Genomic DNA, 6,430 nt, shown 5'->3' with positions numbered 1-6,430 from the left:
TGCTTTGTGAGTATGAGGTTGTGGGTTCAAGTAGTGATACATCCCACTTAGTGCTTAGGTGGTCTCAACTCTCAAGCCATGTATGATAAGGTTCAGAGCAGAGAAGACAAGTTTTTTAAAATAAAACATAAGATAGAGTAAGTTGCATTTTGAAAAGAAAAAAAAAATGTGGGGTGTATTATGTGAGATTTAATTATAGGGATGACTTATTAGTTAAGAGGGATTGTATCGAAAAACCATGACTGAATATATATAAATTCTAAAAATTTTGATAATAGACTTGTAGTTGGAGTAGAATTTAAATTTTTAAAACTTAGATTATAAAATTTTTATCTAAATTAAATTGTCTTTAAATCTTGTCCCTTAGTCAAGAGTTTTGTAGCTTAATATCCTCATAAAATATTAATTTAATAAGATATAACTTGAGGAAGAAAAAACCAAAAACAAAAGCCTGGGTTCTATGCAATTTGAGTTTATAAATTTTTGTAATAGACTTTTAGTTTGAATAGAATTTAAATTTATTTTAAATTATTGTTAAATCATGCAACTTGAGGGGGGAAAAACAAAAACAAAAATGTGATTATTGTTAAATTTTATCTCTTAGTCAAAACATGAGTTTATTTTTAGAAAGAAAACTTGGGTTTTTGTATGAGATTTAAGTCTATAAATTTTTTATAATAGACTTTTAATTTGAATAGAATTTAAATTTATTGAAATTTAAATTATAAAATTTTACCTAAATTAAACAGTTGTTAAATATTATCCCTTAATTGAGGAAATCTATCCTAACAAAAATATATAATTAATTTACTAATAGTGAGAGTAACCACTTGTCGCAATCATAAAAAGCCGTAGCTAAATATATATAAGTTCTCCAAATTTTGATAATAGACTTGTAGTTGGAATAGAATTTAAATTTCTAAAACTTAGATAATAAAATTGTATCTAAATTAAATTATTATCCTACAGTCTACTTTGTTAATGGTGTCGTTCTAAGTTCTCACTGATTAACTAGAAGACAAAGAAATAATTGAGGTGGTGACACACATATACATAGGCATACAAATAGGCCAATGTGTCTGGCGAATGCTAAAAGAAAGAAAACAACACTTTCTCCACGTCTTGCGCATAATATAAACATACTAAAACCTCAAATTAGATTTTCTTTTCAATTCAGCATTATAAGTCTTTTCCCTTTTCTCACTCTCTTTTTGTAAATAAAAAGTTGTTATGATTGTTATTAAATGAAGGGGAAAAAAAAGAAAAAAAAAAAAATATATATATATATATATATTAAATTCAATATATAACCCTTTACCTTTTATATATATAGATATATATATATAATATATGGGAGATTCAAATATAAGTTCTCCCTTTTAAAGAATCAGACAATACCATCGAGTTATAGGGCTCTTAATAGTTAGTCCCACTAAGTTTGGCATTTACATGAAGCATACAATTTCATTCAACAAAGACCATAAGAGGCAAAAATTAATTGTTCAAACTTCCCATTTTATTGATTCCAACAACTATTGAACAATGAATTATGAGAAATATTGAATTTAATTACATGATACTAATCCATTTTTATAGAGTTTTACTTTCAAAATGACGTAAATCTCATTTTAAATATGGTTTACTCTGTATTTTTCAATGAAGTTGTTTATATAATATAATTGCTATGAAAACTAGATAAGTGGCACCATAAGTTAGAAGAAATATTTCACTCAAGCAGGAGGAGTCCTCCCTCCTCTCTTGGAAAGTGTGGGCCCTACCAAGGATCCCATATTAGGACCCACACCTCATGTTGAGGAGTAAAAACTTCTCATATAAGAGTAAATAATTTCTCGTGAGTTAGTAACACATGTTGTGATGGATTACATGTTGGTTCCTAAAATAAGTTTCTTGGACTCATTATATGAATTAGGTTTCAAGCACTTAAAGCGAACAACATTATTAATTAATTATAAGTTGATAGAATTTCTCTTTTTATCAATGTAAGAATTATGTTGACCTCATTAACCTTTTGTGAGCGTCTTTATTTATTTATGTGCTTTGGTCTCAGATATTGGCCTTTGACTTGTGCTGAAAGAATTTATAATTAAGTTGCCTAGGAATTTATATTACTTGAGGTGCTTCTAGTGCATTTCTAGAAGATTTGAGCTGTGGTGCTCAAGTTGCTTCTTTCAAAAGTAGTAGAATGGACCATATTGGAGGCTTTCTGCTTGAATGGCTGGATTCGGGAGTAATGTGTAAATTTGTTGGATTGTTAGAGCCTGATGTCATGTGGTAGAAACCTTGGATTTTGTTAGGCTTTGAGGCCCAATATTCTGCCGTCTTGTTTATTATTTCCATTGAGCTTGCACTACCTAGTTATTTATTTATTTATTATTATTATTGTTAATTGATAGTAGATGATAGATGGGGATAGGAGATTTGAACCATAATTTTTTTTTTTTTTTTAAAAGGGAACAGGCTATGTTAACATTATTTTTTCCAAAAAAAAATGAAGGAAAGAATAAATGAAAGAAACCCTTTATTTCATCAACACAATCAGAGCTCCTCTTAATTAAATAACCCAACAAATTTAGGACATTTACGACCACATGATGCATATAGTGCATTTTTCCAACTAATGATTATGAACACGATGTAGGATGTGAACAACTTGCCCATTACTTTTTCTGTGGTCCATTATATGTACAACAGTCAAATGGGAAAAATTTTACTCTAAGTTTGTGCTCATAGAAATTTTCACACCCTCTCTAAACCAGGTGTTTTGGTGGTCTTATATCGAGTGAACTGTTATTCAATGTGAGGGAGTATGTGACATTTTATGTGGAATTTTTATCTAGCCGAACTAAAATAATTATGAAGAAAAGTGTGAGAAATGTTGAGGGATTGAACTAAGCTAAATGTTGTCTTTTTATAACTATTCATTTTGTCTTAGTCCACCAAATAAAAGTTTGGATTTGTAAGTTGAGAATGACATTTCACCAATCAAAGATGACCTTTTCCTTAAGATGACTAATAAATAATCATCTAAAATGAGTTCCAACTGATAATGAAATGCTAGCTACTTGGTCAATTAATGGGAGATCTAGGTAGTTTGTAATGCTTAATCATGGAAATTATTATGTACTCTCTCCTTTAATATGTGAATGGTAGATTAAGCTATAAATTTAATTAGTCACTAACCCGTGTGATGCACGGGAAAGTTCTTAGAAATACTAAAATTTTCCAATTAAGGAGTGGTCAATTCAGTAAAGTTCTTAGAAATATAAAAAAAAAAAAAAAAAAAAATCTAATTAAAGGAGTGGTCAATTTAGTGAGAAAATGATGTCACTATTAATGTTTTTGGAGGGTTGAGAGAAATTTAGTTAAGATAAATGGACCTTTTTGCTATGGATTTTAAGGAATAAGTCACACAAATGGTTAATTACGACACTAATATTCAAAGGAATACACAATTCATTAGAATGTAAAGGATTTGAGTTGGTCAGCCAAGGTGTGTGTAGTGATCTCGTCTCATATTTCTTAGTCTACCAACAAAATTTTGAAAAATAATATGATGTTTAAACATTGGTTATTGCCTACACAACAAAAAGGGTAAAATTTCAAATCAAAATATTACATATCACATCAAAATGAAACACTAACAAAAAGTAAAAATATATGACATGCACTAATAACAAAAATTTATAATATTTGAAGAGTTTTGCAAATCAACTCAAAAAAATCTTATTAAATTGGTCAGGGGCAGCTTCACTAACTATATTTTATCAATATAAATAACCTTCTTCATAAGACTTTTGCTTAAATTATCACACTAAATATTAGAAAACAGGTGCAAGCATATTGTTGTTGACTCTACACTATATCCCAATGAGTTTCTCTTGGATTGCTTCGTTCTTCTCTCTAGCTTAACAGCTAAAGCTCCCCCATCATAACATTCCTGCCTTGTAAAATTTTGCAGACAAAAGCAAAATCACTCCACCTTTGTTTATCTCTCAGTAATTAAGATAGATAGCTAATTTACACATTTCTAGAATTTTCATTTTCTACTTTTGCAGCCCCCAAAAAAAGTTGTCCTAAAGCTCAAATATCACCAGCAACCAAATAAAAGAAATCATTGCTCAGTACTAACAGTAAAATTCTCATTAATCTAGTGCAATATAGAACAAATGTAGATTTTATAAAAATATCCTATAATACTCATACAATATATCTTACTCCCATATTCATGTGCTAAATGGTTTTGCTTTAATATATAAACATAATGAGGATTTGTGTCAATACTAATATGCTACAAACCTAATTTAGATTTTGCTCTCATATATTTTGTGCCTTAGTGACAAAATTCACAAAAATCCCATCCAGTATTTTATTGAAAAAGGAATGAAACAAAAAAATAATTAAAAATCACAAAATGAAGAACCAAAAATCAAGAACATAGAGGGAGATTGTTGGAAGCAGAATTAACGCACCTAGCATGAATTGTGAAGAGTCAATTGGTAAGATCTTAGACTCAATTAGAAAGGAAGCAACTCTAAAAGTTGAAACTCGCCAAACTCTCTTGCATTGTTTTTGTACCTCCTGAGGTAGGGATACCAAGGGTTTTACTAGACAAAAATCTAAATAGATTAAAATGGAAGATGGCAAAAGAACTTAACAATTTATTTATAACTGCTGAAAATGTAACAGGATTTCCAAAACTGCTAAAGTTTGTTAAAGTTAATAAATTTTATATACCTAATGGATAAAGATGAAAAGCATATATTAGCAATACAAATATAAGCATATACTACTTATGCATAAAGATGAAAAGCATTGTCAGTAAAATCATTTGGAGTACAAATATAATAGCAATACCATTAACCACTATTCAATTGGCAAAGCTAAAAATAGCCTTTTACCTTCCACAACCTTAGGGTATTATCTTTAGAAGCAGCAGCCACAATGATACCTTCCACAGCCTCTTTTTCTAACAAAGACAACACCCCACCTTAACAAAAAAAAAGTTTCCATGAATCAAAATTCCTAAGCAAATATAAATATCCCCATAAACAGAGCACTCAACAATAGGAGTATAGGACTGCTATATTAATAGGAAATATTTTCCTCAAAGTGAAAGCTTATCTGTAAAAATTCAGTGAACCCTTCACATTGAAGTTAAGATTTAAAATAACTTTCGGTAAGGATGGAAAGTTTTCTATTAGATTTTTTACCTTGTACTTCCTAAGTGATGGAAAGTTTGGTTTAGGCATTTTTACAAACACTTTGGGGAGCAAATAACACAGTCACCAACCAAAATCTTCAACTTGTAGTACAACTTTAAACAAAATACAAATGTATAAATAGTTACTAAGTATTTAACATCTAACCATTGTAATTTATCACACACACAATGAAGTATACAAAAAATTTCCAATACCAAGAGCAATATAAACAAAGAGAAAGTATGAAAACATAGAAAGGACACTTACAATGTGGTTCATGTGGGTGTGAGAGTATGCAAACTTATGCAGGTTTTGTGGCGTGCAATTGACAGATCCTTCACCAGTAACTTTGTTTTATATTCATAACACTCTCAGGTACAAACCACCATCTAAAAAATACACATAATTTAGTAAATTGACACAAAATTAAAATAGAATGGAAGGAAAAATCCACATTAAACAGAGGCTTAAGAAGGACAGTAAATAAATAAAATTTACTAAAATTAACAACAATTTATAGCATAATAACATATTACCAGTAAATTTTATTTGTTTCAATCAACCCAAACAAATAAAGACTATATAACACCAATAACCTAGAGGTTGAGAGAGAGTTGAAGAAGAAGCAAATATCTTCGATTTTGCACAAGTTCAACCTTAATCAAAACCAATTATCCAAATACCTAAATTAAATAAAATCAAACCAAATCCAAATACCTAAATCTAAGATAACAAAAATTAAAATACCTGCACTGGTAGCAACTTTGGCGGCATATGGCGGTGGTGGGAGGCTAGCACTTTTTGCTACTGAAGGAGTGTGAAGTGCCCATGGGATATGGTTTAGGGGTTTTGAGAATTGAGAGAGGCAGAGGCTAGAGAGAACGGCAAAAGAGAAGAAATGGTATGAAACCTAAAATAAAAAAGAAAAATAAAATAGTGGCAGAGCATCGGGTTCAGGTTTTAAAAAGGTTTTGTTATTATTATTATTATTATTATTATTATTATTATTAACATTGTGCTGATGTGGAAAATTGTGGGAGTTTCAAAAGTTTCGGTTATATATATATATATATATATAAGTATGCTTAACTTTGTTTTATATTCATAACACTCTCAGCTACAAACCACCATTTAAAAAATAAACATAATTTAGTAAATTGACACAAAATTAAAATAGAGAGGAAGGAAAAATCCACATTAAACAGAGG

At 29.5% G+C, this 6,430-nt stretch overlaps 1 long non-coding RNA gene across 1 annotated transcript; it reads right to left on the bottom strand.

Moving 5' to 3' along the window:
* Positions 1–3,684: 3,684 nt before the first annotated feature.
* LOC112005049 (uncharacterized) lies at positions 3,685–6,121 on the bottom strand. Its single transcript, XR_002882174.2, has 5 exons — positions 5,970–6,121; positions 5,490–5,611; positions 4,920–5,008; positions 4,491–4,599; positions 3,685–3,958 (listed from the first exon to the last, which is right to left on the bottom strand). It is a non-coding gene; the product is annotated as an uncharacterized LOC112005049 (long non-coding RNA).
* Positions 6,122–6,430: the final 309 nt, after the last annotated feature.

Source organism: Quercus suber, unplaced genomic scaffold, assembly GCF_002906115.3.
Source record: "Quercus suber isolate HL8 unplaced genomic scaffold, Cork oak 2.0 scaffold_440, whole genome shotgun sequence".
In the NCBI taxonomy this organism is placed as follows: domain Eukaryota; kingdom Viridiplantae; phylum Streptophyta; class Magnoliopsida; order Fagales; family Fagaceae; genus Quercus; species Quercus suber.
The sequence above is the reverse complement of the archived record's forward strand: the minus strand, read 5'-3'. Positions and strand labels throughout refer to the sequence as shown.